General features: G+C 42.1%; 1 protein-coding gene across 2 annotated transcripts in view; it reads left to right on the top strand.

The window, feature by feature from the left end:
• Positions 1-24,340, top strand: part of si:dkey-70p6.1 (uncharacterized protein LOC570575 homolog) — a 47,571-nt gene that overhangs the window by 4,060 nt on the left and 19,171 nt on the right. The gene's annotated exons all lie outside the window — the stretch shown is intronic.

The raw sequence follows: 24,340 nt of genomic DNA, 5'->3' as shown, positions 1-24,340 counted from the left end.
TCAAATATATATGAGCTGCCATGGTTTTATATGTATTCCTTGTACACCATTTATTCAAGGCAAGGATGTGTCTTTAAAGAATCAGTTAAAAGGTTCTTTAAGGAACCAAAAGTATTTCTTATATAGCAGGGATGCCCTTCTTCTGTTGGGTGTTGGGTGGGCCAACGTGCAATGTTTGTGGTGGACCAAAAAGCCAAAACGTCATATTTAAAAAGTAGATTTTAGTCCATGCTAAATTGCCCTTGGGTGTGAGTGTGTGAGTGACTGTCTGTGTCTGTCTGTCTGCCCTGCGATGGACTGGCGACCTGTCCAGGGTGTATCCTGCCTTCCGCCCGATGACCGCTGGGATAGGCTCCAGCACCCCCCACAACCCTGAGGGAGAAGCGGCTTAGAAAATGGATGGATGGATTTTAGTCAAGTTTTTGAAAAAGCATTTCATAATATTACAATAGTTTGTTACTAAAATATTTAAGAAATAACATTTTAAGAGGATAATATGGGAGTGGAGTTAGAGGAACCTTGTCATGTGCCACATCGAACGTTTGCGTCCCCAGTTTGGGCAGCCGTGTTCTGTGGCATTGCTCCAAGCAACCCTTCTCGGCTCCTTTATTTTTAAGAGTGTGGGGCCTAACTGATGCACATGCATTGTTCTGCTGTTTCCCAGTGGGAACTGGCAACGTTTCGTTTTGCCTACTCATTCAGGGGTATTCCCTCATTCCTCAGGAGCAAATTCATGAATGGACTCCTGCCCTCTGCTCTTCAAGACCGTTCAACACTACAATTACAGTCAGAGAGCTCTTATTCCTTACGGACCTGATGGTGGCTAGTGAGCGGAAAGCAGTGAAAAAAAACCCTGGCTCTGTGAGAGACATTAAGATTCTACATACGGGAGCATCCAAGCATGTACACATCATGCATCCTGAGAGAGTATCTGAATGGCTTGTAGGCAAGGGAATGCATTTAATTTTTAAACTTTTCTGCAATATATAGAAGAAAGAAATCTCCCTGCACTGCGGTCCCGCTTACCTGTTGCCACATCAGTGATGCTATAATGTGTAAATATGAGCTCCTGATCTTGCCGCAAGATTGGAAAGAGCCTGTGCATGCCTGTACCTGGGAGATAAGCAGCATGGCACACTTCAGTTAACCTGCTGCTTCTCCACTGGTGAAATTGGCTTCTAATGGAACATAACATATGCTTTCCATAAGAGCCCTTTTCCATTTAAAGGAATACTCCCACATTTTTCAACCTAATCTCTATCTGCTGCATCTGTAGCGTAGACTTGATAACTACAGATTCTCTTAGGGAGCGAATCAGATAGAAGAACTTGTTTTGATGTCCTGGATTGCGTGCAGTATTAGAGGCTTTGTGTAAGAGTGTGTGTGTGTATGTGGGTCCTAGATAGAGATGTTCCATAGTTCTGACAGCCATTACAGAAAGGTCAGTGCTCCCTCTCTGCCATGTGTTGTTGTTAGGGTTAAAGGGCAAAACAAGGGAAATCTCTCATGAATTTGCAGTGTGCCTAGCACAAATACAGGTTTCCCTGCTGTCTACACTTGTCTACTGTACATCGTTGCGCTCATTTCTTAGTGGATTTGTCTACAATTCGGTGGTACTTCACGTGTCTTGGGTTGTGAGTTACTGGTGTGACACATTATGCCTGGGCAATATGACAATATCAATTGTTATCGGGATAAATTACATCACAATACAATGCAATATGGTTTTTTGAACGTATTGGGAATATAGTCAGTACTTGTAAAACACTGAACAGCATGTAGGGAGCAAAATTTGTCCCACTGAACTGGATTCAGTGCAACACAAAATACCGAATTTTGAATAAAAATCAATGTATTTACTTTTTTTTTTTAACATAGCACTACTGGTTCTTATTCCCTGTTCCAGCTGATCCGATGTATTTAAAAAATAAATATTCTGACTTATTGTATATCATGAAAATTTCTTGAAGTACTGCAATATTATATTTTTGCCATATCACCCACCACAGTGAAGGTGGAGCAGTTTGGAGATAAAGCCAGAGAGGCCAGGTTGAGATGGTTTGGACATGTGTTGAGGAGGAATAGTGGATATACTGGTCAAAGTATGTTGGAGATGGAGCTGCCGGGTAGAAGGAGAAGAGGTAGACCTCAGAGAAGGTTTATGGATGTAGTGAAGGTGGACATGGAGATGGTTGGTGTGAAAGTAGAGGAGGCAGTGGATAGGGCAAGACGGAGGCAGATGAGCCGCTGTGGCGACCCCTAAAGGGAGCAGTCGAAAGAAGAAGAAGAAGACCCACCTCCACTCCACAGTACATAGTGAGAACATCAGCACTTTCTTTTGTAGCCTCAAATGCAGCAGCACAGGTAGTGGTCAATATGAGATGGGTCTTGACCACGTTTAGCACAAGTGTAAATGGAATATGCTTTCACTATATGCATATAGTTATGTGAGCGGATGTGTGTCTGCTAAGTTCAGACATGCAGATGGGAGGATAAACAAAGAAACAAACAATACAGGACGTGCGAGGCTGGAGTTATCCCCAAACCAGTTGTCTCGCACTCCAGTCTGTGGAAGTGCCCAAGCCATGTTTGTCGACTCAAATTACATCCATCCATTTTCTAAGCAGCTTCTCCGTCAGGGTCGCAGGGGGATGCTGGAGCCTATCCCAGCAGAAGGCAGGATACACCCTGGACAGGTCGTCAGTCCATCGCAGGGCAGACAGACACAGTCACTCACACCCAGGGGCAGTGTAGCATGTCCAATTGGCCTGACTGCATGTCTTTGGACTGTGGGAGGAAACCGGAGAACCCGGAGGAAACCCACACAGATACAGGGAGAACATGCAGACTCCACACAGAGAGGACCCTGGTCACCCGGCCGGGGAATCGAACCCAGACCCTCCTCGCTGTGAAGCGACAGCGCTACCCACCGCGCCACCGTGCCGCCCCGACGCAAATTACAATGGGAGAAAAAGTGAACAAAAGTAAAACAATGCTGATGTGCTTTTCACATGGGGAAAACACAATTAGATCTTATCTTGTCAAACTAGAGTGAAAAATGAAAAAGTGTAAATGGAATCTGGCCAAAGTTTATCCAGATACGATCTGCACGTGAAGCACATGCTCATATAAAGCTCTCAGCAGTGACATCAGCTCAGCATTTACCAGAGGTACAACAGTAAGCCCAACTATAAACTAGGAATGTGCATTTGATATTCCAGGACGTTTAAGGGTTTTGAACGGTTAATCGGTTAACCCGGTCTTCTTTCCCAAGGTTGTTTTTCCTCAAAGCCAACATGATAGTTTGTCAGAGAAATGTTTTTCACTGTTTCTACAGCGACCTACGCTCATGTTCAGGCCCTTGTGTTTTGGAATAGCAAATTATAATACAACCCCATTTCCAAAAAAGTTGGGATGCTGTGCAGAATGTAAATACAAATAGAATGCAATCATATGCAAATCATGTAAACCATATTTTAAAGGAAAATACTACAAAGACAACATGTCCAATGTTGAAACTGAGAAATTTTGTCCCTTTTGAATTTGATGCCAACAACATGTTCCAAAAAAGTTGGGAAGGTGGGCCTGTTTACCACTGTGTGTTATCACCTCTTCTTTCAACAACACTTTGTAAGTGTTTGTGAACTGAGGAGACACTGCTGTGGTTTTGAAAGTGAAATGATTTCCCATTCTTGTTTGATAAAGGATTTCAGCTGACATCTTCATATGTTTCATTTCATAATGTGCCAAATGTTTTCAGTGGCTGACAGGTCTAGACTACAGGCAGGGCAGTTTGCCTCCCAGACTCTTTAAATATGGAGCAGTGCTGTTGTAATATGTGCAGAATGTGGATTGGCATTGGTTTGCTGAAATAAAGGCCTTCCCTGAAAAAGACGTCACCTGGATGGCAGCGTATGTTGCGAAAACATGTGTATATCGTTCAGCATTAATGATGGCTTCACAGATGTGCACATCACGTGTGCCCTATGCACTAATGCCCCCCTCCCCTGTACCATCATGAATACTGGCTTTTGAGCTGTGTACTCATAACAAGGTGAGTGGTCTTTATTCGATAGGACACAGCATCCATGATTTACAAAAAGAACTTCAAATGTTGACTTGACGGACAACTGGACATTTTTCCACTTCCCCTCAGTCCATTTTAAATGAGACTGGGCCCAGAGAATGCAGCGGTGTTTCTGGGTCCTGTTTATGTAATTTTTTTTTCCTTTGCATTTTTGCACTTGCATTTGTGGATGCAGTGACAAACTTCATAGTTTTCATAGTTCACTGTTTTTGTTCATTTTTGGCCTTGGCCCTTGCATATAGAGAAGTCTTTTAATGACATTATGTACCATAGTTGATGGAAAGTAAAAGTTTTTTGCTATTTTATATTGAGAAACTTTATTCTTGAATTGAATTATTTGATTGTGCAGTCTTTCACAGAGTGGTGAACCCCTCCTCGTCTGTACTTCTGAAAGACTCAGCCTCTCTGGGATGCTTTTTTATATTCAGTGATGTTACTGACCTGTTGCCAATCAACCACCAGGTTTTTTTCTTTTTCGCATTGCACAACTTTACCAGCCTTTTGTTGCCCTCGTCCCAACTTATTTGGAACATGTTGCTAGCATCAAAAACAATACATCAGTAAAGTTTCTCAGTTTCAACCATGATATGTTGTTTTTGTACTGTTTTCATTTTAAATATAGGGTTTAAATGATTCCCACATCATTGCATTTTGTTTTTATTTACATTTTGCACAGCATCCCAACTTTTTTTGGAAATGCAGTTGTAGGATATTCATACTTACCTGCAGATTTGCCACATTTTATAGTCCTGAGAAAACATAAAATCAGAGTTTCTCTGAATTGTTTTCTTTTCAGTGATACAATAGAATTTATAACCACATAGTGGTTCAAATACATTCCAGTATTTCAATACTAGCACCTAAGGTAATTAACTGTTACTCAAGTGCCCATGCACACCCCTGCTATCCCTAACATGTAACCAAAATGCTAACAGCTGAACACGAGTCACATCAGCTACTCTACTACTCTACTACTCCCATCTAAACACTTGAAAAAGCGAAAATAACTCTTTTTTTTATGTACGTGCACTTAATAATCTGAAAACTGCAGAAAATCAGATTTTGTCATTAACCCGATCGACGCATTTACATGCACTTAAGTGACCAGATGATGGGGTAACTCTGGGTCTACATGAGTCAGGCAATAATCAAATTTCTGCTGTGCTGTGGCTGTTTTTTGTTATAAACATTGAGCCACTGAAAATACGAACATACATCGTCTACAAGATGAAGAGTTTTTAAATCCTTCGTTTTGTCGTGCATCCAGTTGCTTTCAGTGTTGCTCCAAAAGTGTTCTGCTGTCATCTCACCGCAGCGCTGCTTAGCTATTTCCGGTACCGCTGCCTGTTTTCGCACATGTACAGTCTGAGAAATCCAAAGGAAATCTGACTAAGAGCACGCATGCACTGAGAAATCTGATTGCTGAGCTAAAATCCAGCTATTTCCTAAAATCCGTATTTCTTAATTACTCGAATTTCTTAGATTGGGGTAAGGTTGTTTAACTGACCCCTTGAGCAATCGGATAACTGCATAAATCTGATTATGTTGGGTTTACTTAGTGCATGTAAGCGCAGTGAAGTACACAACTAAGAAAAGGATGAAATAAGACATTCATCCATTAACGTAATAACTCTGTTATTTGTTTCTCCTGAACATACAATGCTTGCACCTATTACTCTAATGCAGCCTTTATTATAAATGAGCAAAATGCCTGACTATTAGAGCACGGCTTTAACATGTACTGAATGTTATAAACATCTCATCACGCATGCATTTGTGCCGTGTGTAAAAGCAGATTCATGAACAGAGCCATCGCTGCGTTGATAGGTACAGTGTTGTGAAGCATTTTAATGTTTTAACAGAGCAGTTTGCTGGGACAGGACAGGCAAAGATCTGCTTGTAGCACTTTCAATGAGCCTATCTTGCTCAGGAGTTGATAAAGGGAGTGCAGGGGTGACAGAGCTGTTTGTGTCGACTGTAATGGGGAAGCGCTTTCGTAATTGTGCGGTTGGCTAATGGAATGAACTTAAAAGAAGATTAATGTCAAATTTTTGACATACCCCCTGCATCACTGGGTATACCTCTGGGGGGAAAAGAGCTTGATGTAGTATGTAAATACTGTTAATGCTTCAAAACTGCTCATTCCCCGAGCCCACACAGACTCCATATGAAAACGAATCTGCAAAAATGACTTTAAATTCACTGCTTTTGTAATATGGCAAAAAAAACAGCACATTTGTTTATATCTACCTATTCAACCTACAACAGTTTAGCCCCAGTTCACACTGAAGTTATATGTGAATGTTTCACCTTGGACTGTTTTTAATGAGGCACAATACAGGGCAGCCAATCAGAGCAGTGATCATTTATATATGTCAGTATCTTTTTAAAAGCATTAAGCCCTGATATGGTGCTATAAGACAGGTCTGCATTATTTATTAATGTAAGTTTGTTGTATGTTGGTTTGTAAATGTCTTTTATTTCATCAAAGAATCCACAGAAAATCATCTGAAGTATCTGAGGTTGGCAAGGATGTTTTTGGCACACAATGAAAAATGAACAAATCTGTTAGAGAGTTCCTTTGAATGTTGCTCTCTTATCATTGCAAAGGCATTGCAATGCAACATCAATGCAAATACCTATGCAAAGGTGAATATTATGATCATGATTACCAAACTGTGGTTGGTATATTGTGCAGTTCTAATAGAGACAGTAAATGGGCAAGAAATTCAATGATGTCTCTGGAGTTAAACTGCTTTCAGCTGAATGCTGGTTTAGAGAATAATTGTATTAGCTGGGTCAATGAAAATACAATTAAGGAAGAACAGTGCAAAGTTATAAGATGTGTGTAAGCGCCAGAAACAGTCATCCACATAACGGAAGGTTGTCTTTATCATCGTTGTCCTGAAAGATCTGTCAAATCGGCCTGATGACTGTTGTCTGCCACTGCGATTCACCGCTGTGCAATACACAGATCTGAGCAGTCTATTAGTAATATCATGCAGTGAGGGCAGCACAAGCATGACGAGCCAGGCTTGGACATGGTTGACCCCGACCAAGGACAGGAACTCTGCCACAACACCAACATGTCAGACTTGCTGCCATCGTCTCAACCCATGAATAATGTTCCTTATTTAGGCACTGAATTTCCCTGTGTGTGTCGCTTTCCTTTAGCTAGCGTTCAGGAAGACTCCACAGAGTCAGTTTTGTTTGGTTCCCTAAATTAGGACCTGGTGCACATATTGTTTGCCTGGTGAAACTGGCTGATATTAAGGTTCCATAGATTTTTTGGCATCTCAGGGATAAACCATTGAGCTGTATAATGCATTCTGGGTATTGTAGTGAGAGAACGCTGATTGACGAAAACATGAACATGATGCAAAATTGTGAATTCTGTCAAACTGTTGAGGTAGAGGATTATGATGCTATACTACAGAAGACCACATAACAGAACAACAGAACATATATTAAATATGCACCCATTGAATATAAGCATTTGAATCTGACAGGCCTTTGGATTTCTGGCCATCGGTATCGGTGTCAATGTCTGTGACAGGATTTTTGTACTAGTTAGGCACTGCCCTGAGTTGCAATCTACATCACAATAAAATGGAGTACCATCACAGGAACAATTATGTTAGTGGAAATAAAAGGTAAACTACTGGTTTTGTTGCTCTGAAAAAATGCATCTTAATACGGAACGCACAGCTTCGGGCCAGTGAAGGCACAAAGATTGTGCTGGAATAAATCAACGAACAGCTTGCATAAAGAGTTTTATCGTCTCCTTTAACTAGCAGATCCTTTGTGAGCCTCTGCTGCTGAGTCGTGTTGAGGGCGCATGGCCTGTGCTGTCTGTTTTTAAGAAGCCTATTCGTCTGTTATCACTGTTCAGTTATTTCTTTCCTTTCCTTTTAGATGAAAGAGAAGTCTGCATTCCCCCACTCGTTGCTTCTGATGCTGGAGGGACCCGTTCAGAGAGTGGGAGAGAGGAAAAGTGGGGGAAGGAGAAAAAGCGAGAGAGAGGAAAGTGGAGGATAGAGGAGAGAAATAGCGAGGGGAGAAAGTCTTGTCTCGGGGGTTTGGGGGGACGTGCCAGTTTCTTTCTCTCTCTCTCTCTCTGAAATCTAGGGCTTCACAGTAATTAAAACATGCCGTTCCCCCAACCCTCTTCCTCTCTCTCTCTCTCTCTCTCTCTCTCTCTCTCGCTCTCTCTCTCTATGTCTCTCTCCAGGCAGTAATTGGCAGGGAATTGGTAGTTGGTGTCTGAAGCAGGGATGAAGCTTCTGTCATTGTTACGTGATCTGATTTTTTACTCCTGCACAATGGAAAGTAATAGAAATGGAGAATTCTCAGTGGCCTAATGAGCAACATTATTCATGGACTAGTGACCTTATTTTCTGCAGTTTGGACATGTTGATGGTCCCAGGAGGTTTGTGGGGAGCACCCACATTTAATATTTGATGTGTGTTGCATGTTCAGTTGCAGATGGCGACCACCAGGGAGCAGCGTTTGCAGTGTTGCATTAGGAAAATTCAACTATCAATCAGAGATCAATTGACATAAAAGCAGGAGAGTAGTGGCTTAGAGCTCAGTCTATGCATAACTAAAGAGAGGAGAATGACAGAGGAAGGACATGGAAAAAGAAGAAGTGGTTAATATATCCAAGTCTTCTAGGATTCATTCATATAACACCCATTTGCCTATAAAGTAGACCATGTGATTGTCATTGTAATAAATAATTTCACATTATGGCGCAGTCTGCTTTTCTAAGCATTTCATGGATATCGTCCTCTACTTAAAGGTGCAGTGTGTAAGACTGGGGGGAATCTAGCTTAGAATAAGCCCTTCCTATTTATATAGGGAGCAGGTCCTCTTCCAACAGGGGCTGCCATGCTTTGCTACCATGTTACTATGGTAGGCCAGCACACACACACACACACACACACACTTTCTATGCCGCTTCTCCCTCAGGGTCACGGGGGCTGGAGCCTATCCCAGCACTGGGCAGAAGGCAGGATACACCCTAGACAGGTCACCAGCGCTCCACACTCCATCACAGGGCAGACAGACATACACAATCACACACACACTCGCACCTGGTCGCCCGGCTGGGGAATTGAACCCAGGCCCCCCCTTGCTGTGAGACGACAGTGCTACCCAACGCTTGGTGGTTGCTGCCAGTGCTGGCTAACCATTAACCAGATTTTGACAAATAGAGGATTATATAAATAAATAATAATAATTTAATAATTAAGAAATAATAATTTAGCGAAAGTAAAAAGCAAAGTGAATGCATGTTGTCAAAGAAGTGAAAAAATGATAGCCACCATAGACTCTACTACATGCTTGGAAAGGGGGAGGTGAGGGAGGGGTTACTCAGTTGATTGCAATCTGCACCCTCACCACTAGATGCCACTAAATCTTACACACTGCACCTTTAAAGAGCACTGAACAACTGCATGTTTCACTACAAAGAGAGCATAATTAGTCCTGTTTAACTGTATTTCGTGCAGCACACTATGTCAAATCTTGAATAAAAATTGTTCACTTTTTGATTAGTATTTTTTTAATGTAGTGCAACTGGTTATTTTGCTCTGTTCCAATTAACCAGATGTCTGAAAAAATAAATATTGTGGCATGTTGTTCATTGTGAAAATTTCATTAAGAATCACAATATTATGTTTTTTTGTCATATCACCCCCCTCTGTTGCAGATACAGGTGTTCAGCTATGCTCACAGATGTTGTATAATGTACTTAATGTATTATTAATAAATTGGGATGCTCTGGAGCAGCCACACATGAAGCTAATGGCAGGCGTCAACTAGAGGCTCCCCAGTTGCCGCATACCCCGGCATTGAGGGCACTGGAGCACCATCCAGTAACTTTGAAAAGAGTTGAAGTGGAATTTGTAATCTAGAACTAATCATCCAACATCAGTATCTGACCTCACTAATGCTCTTGTGGCTGAATGCAATCAAATCCTCACAGTAATATTCCAAAATCTAGTTTAAAGCTGGTTAAAAAGAGTAGAGCCTGTTTCTGCAGCAGAGGAGGAGGAAACTCCCTATTAAAACCCTTGAGTTCAGAAGAAACATACAGAATTCAATTTCCGAGTCCTGCCATTGTGAACGTTTAACTGAGTACTTGTGGCGACCTTTTTTTTTTTTTTTTTGCTATATCGCCCACTACTGCTATAGAATATCAAAGCTTCTTCTCTTCAGTTAAGAACATCATGAGTTAAGAACATGACAGTCTGTAGAAAACAGCCAATACATTATGACTGGATAGTGGTTGGTTAGTGTAGTGGGTAACACCTCTGCCTTGTAGACTGGGGTTCAATCCCCACCTGGGCAAACACCCTACACTATACCAATAAGAGTCCTTGGGCAAGACTCCTAACACCACCTTGACCTACCTGTGTAAAAATGATCAAATTGTAAGTCACTCTGGATAAGAACGTCAGCCAAATGCCATAAATGTAAATGACTGTCAAGTTCATTGGTTGCAGCTTTGCATGCATTTATGCTCACAGTTGTATTTTTGAATCTAATGTGTAATTTTTAATAAACAAAGCTTTCTCCCTTGCCTCAAAGGCAGTGCGCTTCTTCACAGGATCTGAATCAGCTGTCTCCAGTAATGCTGTGTCATCACATGAATTAAAGATAACGTGATTATAATTTGAGAGGAACGATCTGTGTTGCTTAAATAATTGCTCATATTTTGCTGTTTTTTTTTTGCTAATTAAACATGAAAATGTCCTGTCTTGCTTGAATGCATTAGTCAGGTTTTTTTCTTTTTTTAAGGCCTGCAAGCGAAACCTAAAAGTAGAGACGGAGACAGCACAGCGGGAACAGGCTTCTGGTTCGTTCCCAACCGTGACCGTGCAATTAAGCTGTAGGGGGAGATGGCTATTTGCTGGTTAATTAGGCTATCAGGCAGTACAGTAGGCCTACTACAGTCAGCTTCCAGAGAAGTGCTGTGGAAATAATAAAGTCCCATCTGCCAACAGCAGATGATCTTGTGACTAGAGGCGCTGAATCTGACTTTTCTTTTGCATTCTTTATCCTCTTCTCTGAGGCCATGCTCCATCTGAAGGCCAATTCGAACCCTGTTCTGATACAGCGGAGGTGTGAGCTTGGGGATTAGAGCTTTATATCAGAGCCGCAGGTATATGTGTTATAGCTGCTGGAAGAGGCTCTGTTAGTGGAGTGTAGGATGGTAGGCTAGGTGGGCTAGTGTGGAGGGGTTATCAGAGTTCTGTGTGCACAGCGTGAGATTGGCAGACTTTAGAGAGGGCCTGGAGATTGCTCTGCAGTGGCAAGGTGTCACTCCTATTAGAGAAAGAGAGAAAGCGTGAGACAGGGTGAGTGAGAGACATAGAGTTAGAGACAGTCTGAGTGAGAGAGGAGGAAAAGCTGAGGAAAAGGAGGAATTGGTCAGGCGCTAGGGTTGGCAAGAGAGGCAGCGCCGCAATTCTGTCTGCCTGGGCAACAGAGTGAGAGCGAGAGATTATAGGGATCGGCAGGGCTAAAGAGAAGGCAGCAATTGGATGCATCTGTGCATGCGGTCAACTACTATAGTCTGTTTATCAGCCACTTTGAAAGCCATGAATGACGTTTTCAAATGTGTGGAGCGGCACCTTCACCCGCTGCGCCACTCTGACTAAAGCTGACAAAAAGCCCCCCCAAAATAATTCTACATTGCGACCAGTCAATTATACATATTGATCTATGTATATGTTGCTCCACCCCCAAATGCATAAATGCATTCTTCTTAGTGTCTGTTGCGAGATTGGGCAAGCTTTATAGAATTTTGGCTAAAATTCTGTTCAATCAAATAAGAAATTGTAGCACATAATACGTGTTTGTGTAAATACTTTTGGGATAGATCGGCTACTTTTTTGTTTTCCTTAAAGAACCACGTTTGAAAAAAATCAGAAAATCAAACTATCCACAGGATTTTGCTCCAAATGCCTGGATGCCACTGGTGATGGTTTAAGCTAACTAGAGAAGCCAGGCAGTCGGAACAAAATCCTGGGGAGGGTTTTTACTTTCTGGACATGAATTTACCACCTTTGGATTTTAACGATATTTTGATATTTTGATTATGTTTTATTTTACTGCATTTGTCATCCAACAGAAATAAATTCCTGCTGTCGGAGTAAAACCTTGTATCTTCCAAAAGGAAACTTTACAGGAGAAGGAAAAAACTTAATGGAAGTTAAAGTAACAAGATTTTGCATGTACTGTTGTATCATTTCTATTGTTCTTTTCATCATAATATTTTAACAAAATATAAAGGTGTAAAAGTGAAAAACAGTTTGTTTTGAGTGTCAGTGACTAAATGTTATATTTCACTATAATGCTAATTTAGATGGGTATAGTACCAGTTTCTACATTTCATCTTATACATGTTTCTTATCACCATCATTATCAGCACCAGCTTCAGCAGAAGCTTTGACCCCTAATGCCCGTATCAGTGCATTCCTGAAGTTTCAACTTTCTGTACAGTGTATTGAATCTGTCGTATCAGTGTGAACTTTCACATGCAAACAAAGGATCATTTAATACTAATAAATTTATGTGCTACATGTTTTCATTAAGTTTAATGTGATTTTTGCCAACATTCTGTAAAGCATGTCTGACCTAGCAACAGTTGCTATGAAAGCATCAGTGGTATAAATAGGTCAATTAGGACAAACGCAGGAAGACATTAGCTCCCCATAATGGACATTTTTGGTTCTGGTGTGTATTGATACACTGTGCACTCTCAGACAGCTAACAAATCATTACCTTCCTCCTTACCAAAAGATCAAAAAGTTGTCTCTTTTTCAGAGTCAGAATGTGCTACAGATCAAAACTGCCTACACTCTGGTATTTGAGTAGGCACCGCTCTGGAGGAAATGTGTCCTACGATACTAAAACTCCTAGTAGAGAGGGAAGCTGACCATTGCTGGCACTATAATTGGTAGAGGTTGATGCATCAGCTTTTCTTAAAATGTAATCCTGACCTTAATTCTCTGAGCTAAAAACATACTACTCTTGGCCCAGAGACACGACTTAGGGCCATCCGCACCTGCTCTAATCCTGCAGATTGTCTGCAGCCTCCTGTGTCTCCACAGTCATTACCAGAGTGTGTTATTTTGTAGTTTGAGTTCACTGCTGGAAATGCCTGGGCTGCATGGATAGAAAACAGCAGTGATGGTTGTGAAATTGGATTTCCATCAACACAAACTCCCTTCAGACTCCACCTGGTCAAACTAATGCTGTGTTGGTTGTAGAGTCGTTCTTGATACAGCTTGTTTATAGATATTCACACAATCCTAGGCATGCAATATGCAATTATCTCAAGATATTTGTCTTGGAGTCTGGGCTCTCTTGCATTAATATGAAGCATGGAGAGGCAGCAACATATCTCAGTGGATCTCATTGATTTTCATTTGGAAGCATCAGTCCTGACATAAGCAGCTACAAGGTGAATGATGGAACTGACGCATGACGTTTGGGAGATGTAGTGCATTAAAAAGTAGAACTTTATGCAGATGCATCCAAACAACATGGTGCATTTATACAATCAGAAAGCGAGTACTGTGTGCCTTATCGTAATGTACAGTTTACAATGAACAATATCTACAGTGTATGAAATATTCATTCCACTTATCAAACATTCCAGGGCGACTTGGAAAACAAGCCAGTTTCAAATGTTTCAAATAACTACATTTACATTTACATTTACAGCATTTAGCAGACGCTCTGATCCAGAGCGACTTACAAGAAGTGCTTTGTCAATCTAGAGAAAGTATCTTTGCTAGTTATCAATAGCTTAGAGAAAAAGACAGTCCTGAGCTCAGATACTGATAGAAACAAATGTCACTGCAGACACCAAGAGAAAAAGAACCAGAGTTGAACGCAGAACTCTGAGCCATTCAATGCAATACAATAACAATAAGATACAATAAACTACACTACAATACAGAGTGCAGTACAATAAAATAAGTGCAGCTTATAATTCAATGCTCATTTAAGAGCTGTGTAAAGAGATGAGTCTTCAGTCTGTGTTTGAATAGAGCGAGAGACTCTGCTGTTCGGACAGCCAGGGGGAGTTCATTCCCCCACCTGGGCTCCAGTACAGATAACATTCTCCAGGCTTGTCTTCCGTGCACCTTGAAGGATGGCGGGTCAAGCCGAGCTGTACTCGAAGCTTGAAGGGCTCGTGGGTTAAGTTGGAGATTTCAGCATTGCCATCAAGTCGGTAGGGGCTGGTCCATTTTTGGCTTTGTAGGCAAGCATTAGGGTTTAAATCTGATGTGTGCAGCTATAGGAAGCCAGTGAAGGGAGCACAGCAGTGGGGTGACGTGGCTGAACTTGGGCAGATTGAAGACGAGTCGTGCTGCCGCATTCTGGATGAGCTGCAGAGGCTTGATGGTCTGCATGGGAAGACCAGCCAAGAGTGAGTTGCAGTAGTCAAAACTTGAGATGACCAGAGACTGAACTAGCACCTGGGCGGCCTCTCGGGTGAGGAAGGGTCGGATCCTTCGGATGTTGTACAGGAGAAACCTGCGTGACCGAGTCAGGTTCGCGATGTGAGTCGAGAACGATAACTGGCCATCCAGAGTCACACCAAGACTTCTTGCATCTACAGATGGAACAATCAGGGAGTTCTTGAATGAGATGGCAAGATCATGATGAGGACCTGTAGTCGCAGGGATGAATATCAGCTCAGTCTTGCTGGGACTGAGCTTCAGGTGGTGAGCTGCCATCCATGTAGAGATGTCAGACAGACATGCCGAGATGTGACTGGAAACCTGTGTGTCAGAGGGAGAGAAAGAAAACATTAGTTGAGTGTCATCAGCATAACACTGATAAGAGAAGCCATGAGAAGATATTACATCACCAAGAGAGCTAGGGTAAAGAGAAAAGAGAAGAGGACCCAGGACCGAGCCTTGGGGGACGCCAGTGGAGAGCCTGCATGGAGAGGATGTTACCTGATAAGAGCAATCCTCCAGATAGGACTTGAACCACTTCCACGCATAACCAGTGATTCCGAGGTTGGTGAGGATGTCTAGAAGGATCGTATGGTTGACTGTGTCAAAAGCTGCTGAGAGATCAAGAAGGATCAGGACAGAAGACAGTTTGGCTGATCTTGCAGATTGGAGGTTCTCCGTCACTGCGATGAGGGCAGTTTCTGTAGAGTGTGCTGGTTTGAAGCCAGACTGGTTGGGGTCTTGGAGCTGGTTCTGTGTGAGAAAGAAAGAAAGTTGATTATAGACTGCACGTTTAAGAACTTTTGAAAGGAAAGAAAGAAGTGATACCGGTCTGTAGTTGTTGACATCAGAGCTGTCAAGCATGGGTTTCTTCAAGATGGGGAGTACTTTTGCAGTCTTGAAACTTCACCTGATGCCAAGGACTTGTTGATGAGAAACGTGATGAAGGGCAATAGGTCCTCAGAGACTGACTGAAACAATGCAGATGGGATGGGATCCAGTGGGCAGGTGGTTGGATTACTGGATTTGATCAGTTGAAGGACAGCATCTGTGGAAACAGAAGAAAAACAGGTTAAGGGATTGAGAATGAGATGATGCGGTCTAGTGGAAGGTGTGGGGACAGAGGGGAAAAACTGGCGGATTCTATCAACCTTCTCCTCAAAGAAGGTGACAAAATCCTCAGGTGTGAGAGAACAGGGTGCAGGGGGAGGAGGAGGGTTGAGAAGAGAGGAGAAAATGTTGAAGAGCTTGCGTGGATCACATGCTGATGCTTCCAGTTTCCCTTTGTAAAATGATGACTTTGCAGCAGTAACTTCAAGTGAGACCTTGGAAAGGAGAGATTGATAGGAGTGAAGATCCGAGTCAAGCTGGGATTTCCTCCACCTTCTCTCAGCCTTCCTTAGATCTTGTCGGTTGCTGCGCAGGACACAATTTTTACAAATCTCGGTCTGAGAGGCCGCTTTTGCATCGTTTGCGTTGTGACAAACAATGACTATGTCAAATCCAGAGTGTTGGAAGTACTGAGATTTAAGAAGAGCGTCAAAGAGTCATGCTTATGCCTGAGAATTGTGAAGAGTTTGGAGGACAAGATAAAGCACCTCCAACTCTCCTGCATCTGCATTTGAAATCACCAGCGTAGCTATGCAGTTACTGTTACCTACGTTGTTACTACAGCAACCCATGCAGATAGGTTAATGTTGTCTGGACAAATCTGATCTGATCACTTGCAAATTCCTCCACCATGAAATAAAAAATTATGTTTTAGGCCAAGACCTTTATCATAGCTATCATAAAAGTGTAAGGCAGTGTATTCTTAAATATTTTATGTAATATGGAATTAAAGCAGGACTATTTATTTTATTTAGCATTGCTGAGTATGGAGAAAAAAAAGAACATGCTGAAATGTGTTGTGCATATGCTGCTGTGAGTCATGTTGTAAAGCCTGAAATAATCCTTTAAAAGTCAGAGGTGCCGGGATTTGGAGTTGGAGTTTTTTTGGACCACTTAGTATGTCTTTATGTTTTGTGGTACAGGCTCAAAGAGAAGGCAAAATCAACATTATACTGATGAAGATATGATGACAATATGAAATAATTCACTCACATCCTCGGAAGATACATCCTTGACCAAGTGTCTTTTTTCGAGTGCTCTTATCGCACTTGCAGAAGTCAGATTCAAAATGTTCAGCCTTGGTGTGCAGTTACATATTTTTACCAGAGAGGTCTTCAAAGCCCAAAATCCCTCATAGTGTTTGCTTAAAATGCTTCAGACATCTGGTTCCTGGTTCACCACAGTTGTGAAGGTATGTCACATTAAACCACTCTGACTCAGGACTCTGTTTACTTTTTTCAAACATTTAATTATGCAAACATTCTCAAAAATCATGAAATTCCTCTTTTGTCTGCAAGCACTTAACTCGTACCCCCGCCCCCAACCTGAAATAGAAACATACAGCCAATGCTTATCCGGTATTGTGTCTTATGGAAATACTAGTACTTTCTTGTTCTTATATATGTACTAGTACTAGTACTTATACATGTAAATATATAAAGGCTGAATCAGTTCAATCCAGTGATAGTACATTGGGTTCATACTACACAATTATAATATCCATAAAGATCTTTTTGATAGCATCATTACTGCCTGTGGACACCTGGCACAGAAGCTCTGTATGTGTATTGCAGAGTACTGGGGAAATGCAGAAAAGATAAGAATGAACATTTTGTTTTATATTTCCGGAATTAAAGAGGAATAATGTGCTTCCCCATAGGAGCACATTAGCTACTGAAAGAGTTAGTAAGAGAGATAAGCAACAGTGATAGAAGGCTGAGCTCACCGTTCAAAATAGACATGTGCTCCCTGTGCTGGTTTAGGCGCAGTGGAAATCCCACATTGTAGTAAAAAAATTAAAAAACATGTTTAATGTCTGTGTTGGGGGGAGGGGGAAACCCTGAAACTGAAGGAGTTGTAGAGTGTTGCATGTTTTCAAGAGAAACACAGATGGCAAGAGGCATTTGGGTGATATTTGTGGTAGATGGTCCAGGATTGCAGTAATTGAAACCGTGATGAGATTTCAAAGAGGCATATGCACAGAAGCATGTAGTTGTTGCATAATCCAATATGTTATGTGCCTTTCTTTGGAACCAGACTGGCTGCTTGGACCTAGCTTGTCGTGTACTCGCAATTGATAGGTACAAGGAGATCTGTTATCACGCACAGTTTGTCAGCCAACCTCGTTTGTCATCCTCGTTAATTATTAGTCAGTTACCAACCACAGACCAGTGCTGAGTTGTGTGTATGCTATGTTGTAAAATGCTTGCAGAGCAGGGGTGTTTTTATTACACAGAACTATTTAAAAAAAAAAAGAAAAGCAGTGAGTATTATATATGGAAAATAAATTACGTGAATAAGAGTTATCTCATGCTCTGTTTATTTATATTCAAAGAATTTAAATGAGACTAAATGAAAGTGGAAAACCCTCCAATTACTGTTTGGATCTTCAAGTTCATAAGAAAACCCTAATAGATCTGGTTATAAGGATTAGGACTAGAAAGTTGATTGCTTACATCTGCAAACATCCAGAAGGGTGTTGTGTTTTGAGTAGCACACCAAAAAGTTTGTTTAAGTACCAAGAATGTCAGTAATTAAAATCTACTAGACGCTAGAACAGTGTTTCCCAGCCTGGTCTTTAGGGCCCCCAGATGGTCCACATTTTTCCTTTATCCCTGTGTGTTACATTGGTGCAAAAATGTGGATTATGGACTGTCTGTGTAGCCCTGAGTGCCGGGTTGGGAACCACAACGCTAGAATACGAGAGCTAAACACTGCCCCTAAGCACAAGTCAGTTCACCTCTGCTACACATCGCTAAATCTATGATAAGATCCTGGACTTAGGAGTGGACCTTAGAGCATCTTTACATTTAAAAATGTTTGAAAATGTTATTTTGGCCAGGAAATTGGCACAAACCACTTAAAAAGGAAATGCTAGGAAGCAAGCGTGGCCTGGCAGTTATATGTCTCTTACTCATTAACAACCAGACGGCGTGTGAGTTTGGCTGCACAGTCTATTTAATGATGGGGGAAACACTGTTACTTGGGTGATGGACCATTCTCAACACAGTAGTGACTGTGGGTGTGTGCACTACATTTACAGCTTTTAACAGACATAAGTACTTAAATTAGTGCTCACCTCACTGCTGTAAAAAGAGATGTGTCTTCAGTTTGTGTTTGAAGACAGAGAGTCTGCTGTTCAGACATGCAGTTTGTTCCACCACCTGGTTCCCAGGACAGAGAACAGTCCTGATGCCTGTCTTCCAGGTGTATTGAAGGATGGTGGATCTTGAGCTGTACTTGAAGCTCGAAGGGCTCTAGGTACAGTTCGAGATTTGACCGTTGCCGTTAGGTAGGGAGGGGCTGTTCCATTTTTGACTTCGTAGGCAAGCATCAGGGTCTGATCACTTGCAACAGCCAAGCCTCTCGAGTGAGAAAGGGTTGAATCCACCGGATGTTGTACAGGAGAAACATACATGACCAAGTCAGATTCGCAAAATGAGCTGAGAAAGATAACCAGCCACCTAGAATCACACCAAGACTTCTTGCATCTTCAGAACAAACAATCAAAAAGTTCTCGATTGAGAGGGCAAGATCATGGTGAGGAGCTGTAGTTCCACAGAAGAAAAGCAGCTCAGTTTTCCTAAGATTGAGCTTCAGGTGATGAGCTATCATCCATGAAGAGATGTCAGTCAGACATGGTGAGATACGACTGGAATAGTTGGGTGTCATTAGCATAGCAGTGGTAAGAGAAGCCATGAGTGGATAGTAAATCACCCAGAGTATGAGCGTAAAGGGAAAAGAGAAGAGGACCCAGCACTGAGCCTTGTGAGACACCAGTGAGCCTGCATGGAGTGAATGTGGACCTTCTCCATGTTGCCTGATAAGAATGCCCCTCCTTTTGACATTGGAGCCATCAAGCATTGGCTTCTTCAGGATGGGAACCCCTCTTAGTCTTGAATGCTGATGCTAATCACTATTTGTATATTTGATACGTTTCATCATAGCAAGGTGGAGAAAATATACAGTCTAAGTATTCGGGGAAGTGTGATGTTTTTGCTTGTAACTGCGTGAGTATGTTATGTTATACTTTGCCACTCCAAAATGTGAGTGCCTGAATATGAGCATGTTGCTAAGGACACCATGTAAAGGCCGGGGCTGAGAAAGACAGAGGTAGTGTGGCTTTATCGCAAACTACTTGATGTTAGCTAGGTCCACTGAGAGAACACCTTGTGTTAGACAAGTCCTCATTAGAATCCAACATGACACTTTGTAAGCTACAAAAAAGCAGCTTTTGTAACAGGTGTTAATGTCACTTTGAGGTTATTAGTGGTTCAACAACCAGAAATATAGTGATTAGAAACTGACCATTGATCAGGAGTTAGAGGATATCTGACCAAAGGCAACAGATGGTGCTTTTATAAAGTGGCTGCTGATTGTATATGCCGGATAGAGAAAGTTGAGCATCTGTTTGGAGGGTAGTGAAAGACATGCTTTAGAGATATCATTACGTTGATGAATTAGAGCATCTAAGTTCTGGGCTCAGTTTTGTTTGTTCTAGACGTTTTGTCCATAGAAGAGCAGGCTGTAGGTCCTTTGTGGATCAGTATGTTAACAATGTGGTGTGTTGCAGCACTGATTCAAATTCTTTCAGAGTTCAGTGTAGGTGCCGACGGCGCCTGGAGCGTTTGAGACGGAATCCAAGTCTTGGGTGTGTTTACTCGCCTGTGAAAACCACATCAAACTAACAAGGGCTTCTTCCCCCCCGAGAGCGAGCATGAGACAAAAAAGAGGTTGGGGAGGAGGGGAGCACGGCAAATTTGAAAAAATTTCCTTGCATCCTCTCGTTTTCCTGCCACGTTTTTTGACATCTTGGCGCGCCAGAGCTTGCCTGTGTACGGGAAATATTTTTAGCCCTCATCATGACTCACAGCTCCCTTTGATACTACACCAATCACGAGCCAAATGATTAAAATGCACTCATTTTTGATTTCAGCATCTACCCGCTGCCAAATTAGACCATGATCAATAAACAGACTGGCAGACAGACACATAAAGCAAGCATCCCCCTTCCTCCCACACATACACAGACACACACAGATACACATACTCCATATCATTTTCAGTCAAGGCCTGTCATATGATATTTCCTAATACTCATATAGCTATTACTGCTGCTATCACTGAGGGCAATGTGGAGGCCAATAATCATGAATAAAAAGCCTGTACGTGGAAGTGGGAAGCAAATGACCCATTCAGGATGGGAATCTCATTCAGGAATGTTCATTCACATCTCCAGCTGGCGTGTAGAGGACAGAGGGTGCTGTATAGGCTAACAGGAGAATAGGAGGACAGCGGTGCTGTCAGTGAATGGGCGAGTATACACTAGACACTTGTTTTCATGTTGGTTCATTTCAGTGAGCATTTATGTATCCTGTCAATGTCCCTGCAGTGTCTCTATTGAGAAGGTGGCCCTTGTGCAGTGAGGGAGTGGTCGTAGGGCTGGAGGAGATGGTATGGATGGGGGGGATGAGATGGAGGCGTGGGTGGAGAGTTGGGGGTTGTGTGTCTGGGTCACGGCTACCCCAGAGGCACTGGGGTCTGCGTAACTGTGAGGAGGGTAAAGGGGAGGAGGAAGGGGCATTATGGTTATTTTCACTGTAGATGGCACAGTCTCAGTCACAGATACAGGCAACAATCTTTGACATATTGTGATGACTTGTACTGTATATATGTTGTATATATGTGTGTATGTTTTCAATGGTTATGTAAATGGAAATGGTTTACAATATAAAAAAATCTATTTTTCTTTATCTTTACATAATAAAGAAAAGAAAGCTTTTCAGTTGTAAACCGTAGTATCATATTATTTATTAGCTTTGACGGTCTGGATAGAATTAATAAGAATAATAATAGCTAATAATAATTATAATTATGTATAATAATAACAATAAAAATAATAATTATTATTATTGGTGTTGCAGTTTGCATATAACTATAATAAAAACATATTAGCCACACACACACACACACACACACACACACACACACACACACACACACACACACACACACACACACACTCGGGAAGAGTTCAGAAATCAATATTTGGTGGAATAACCCTGATTTTGGATCACAGCTTTCATGTGTCTTGGCATGCTCTCCACCAGTCTTTCACACTGCTTTTGGGTGACCTTATCCTGGCGCAAAAATTCAAGCAGTTCAGCTTTGTTTGATGGCTTGTGACCCTACATCTTCCTCTTTATTACATTCCAGAGGTTTTCAATGGGGTTCAGGTCTGGAGATTGGGCTGGCCATGACAGGGTCTTGATCTGGTGGTCCTTCATCCACATCCTAGCTGTGTGACATGGAGCATTGTCCTGCTGGAAAAACCAGTCCTCAGAGTTGGGGAACATTGCCAGAGCAGAAGAAAGCAAGTTTTCTTCCAGGATAACCTTGTTTGTGACTTTATTCTTGCGTGTTTCACAAAGACGAATCTGCCCGATTCCAGCCTTGCTGAAGCATCCCCAGACCATCACGATCCTCCACCAAATTTCACAGTGTGTGCAAGACACTGTGGCTTGTACGCCTCTCCAGGTCTCCGTCTAACCATTAGACGACCAGGTATTGGGCAAAGCTGAAAATTGGACTCGTCAGAGAAGATGACCTTACTCCAGTCCTCTATGGTCCAATCTTTACTGACTTTTACAGCTTCAGCCTGGCTCTTCTTTGCTTCTCACTGATGAAGGGCTTTTTTCTAGCTTTACTTGATAGTTAGAAAAAATGACTTGAGCCCTGCCTCCAGGAGCCTGTTTCGAACTGTTCTTGCTGTGCACTTCACCCCAGCTGCCATTTTCCATTCTTTTTGTAGGTCAATTGATGTCATCCTGCGGTTGCTGACTGACATTCAAATAAGTTGACGGTCATCCCGGTCAGTGGAGAGTCGATTTCGCCCTCTGCCAGTCTGTAGCTTTGTTGTCCCCAGTGTCTGCTGCTTGACCTTGTTGTAATGAACTGCCATCTTAGACATTTTAAGGGTGGAAGCAACATGACGCTCACTGTATCCCTCTGCCAGTAAAGCCAGAATTGAGCCCTTCTTTTCCTGCCTCAAAACTTTTCTTTTCAACTCTTTTGACATGGTCAATAGTTATTTTAATTGTTTTTATTCCTATTACTTTAAAGCTATTTCTAGCACTTTTTTTTTCTATCCAGCTTGTCCTATCGCAAGAGTATAGTGATGACCACAGCAGTGTTTTTTTATACTTCCATCCATCCATCCATCCATCCATCCATTTTCTAAGCCGCTTCTCCGTCAGGGTCGCGGGGGGATGCTGGAGCCTATCCCAGCAGTCTTCGGGCGGAAGGCAGGATACACCCTGGACAGGTCGCCAGTCCATCGCAGGGCAGACACACAGACACAGACAGTCACTCACACACTCACACCTAGGGGTAATTTAGCATGTCCAATTGGCCTGACTGCATGTCTTTGGACTGTGGGAGGAAACCGGAGAACCCGGAGGAAACCCACGCAGACACGGGGAGAACATGCAGACTCCACACAGAGAGGACCCTGGCCGCCCGGCCGGGGAATCGAACCCAGGCCCTCCTCGCTGTGAGGCGACAGCGCTACCCACCACGCCACCGTGCCGCCCATTTTTTTATACTTTTCCTCGTTAAATAAGATTTGGTTCAAGTGATCACATAATCAGAACCACATTAAGTAGAATGAGGTGTACTTGTGTTGGAATCCAACTGACACTAGAATGGAATGGCTGTCATAGATGTAGAGATGCTCATTTTAGAAAACTTTGCAGTGGTCCCTTAATTTTTTCCAGCGCTATCTAACTATTATTCATATTTTAATTAATAATTTTTTGTATACTGTGGTGTGATACTGCTAGTGTACAGATTTGAGTTTATATCATCCAACCTACTACACCACATAGCAGTTATCACAATACTGGCCTTTGCCATTTTGCCATTTTGACAGCTATGATATGCAAAAGAGCCCTTCAGTTTCTTGTGAGCATCTTGACCAACCTCATACATTTCAGTTGAGTTTTTGTGAGTGATCTGATTAAGCAATGGAAGCAGTATAACCACAGTAACCACATCGTCCATATACAGAGGTGTCAAATTCAGGTCCAGAAAGTAAAAGTCCTTCCCAGGATTTTGTTCCAACAGGCTGGCTTCTCTAGTTAGATCACACCACCAGCAGAGCTGTCCAGCCTGTTGGAACAAAATCCTGGGAAGGACTTTTACTTTCTGGACCTGGATTTGACACCTCATGTCCAGGTACAGTGCTGTCCAGTCAAAACAGTCATTAGGTTGGTTATTTTTCAATAAAATATAATTTATTACATTAGTAGAAATGGACGCAGATGTTCAGCGGTCTGGAACTGATAGTGATGTAATTTACATTAAGGCTGTTTTAAATGGTCTTTAATAGTGTCTCTGCTTTTTATGTTAAGGAATAAATATCAGTGCCTGGTTAGAAACTGCACTGAATCATGGGTCATGGGTCCACAGTGTTATACTGTGATAAATGGTGACCCTAGGAGCAAAGCTGTGGCATCGTTTCAGAAAGGTGTAGACTAATATATATAAATAAAGCCTTCTCATTCTCAAATTTTTTATTTTCTTCTTTTATTAAACGTCTTCTGTTTATTTATGTGTAGCTTCATGACATGAATAGTTCAAGCAGGATGGCTTGCCTGAA

The sequence above is a fragment of the Pygocentrus nattereri genome, chromosome 28, assembly GCF_015220715.1.
Source record: "Pygocentrus nattereri isolate fPygNat1 chromosome 28, fPygNat1.pri, whole genome shotgun sequence".
Classification (NCBI taxonomy): Eukaryota; Metazoa; Chordata; class Actinopteri; order Characiformes; family Serrasalmidae; genus Pygocentrus; species Pygocentrus nattereri.
This window is presented reverse-complemented; position numbering and strand designations above follow the sequence as displayed.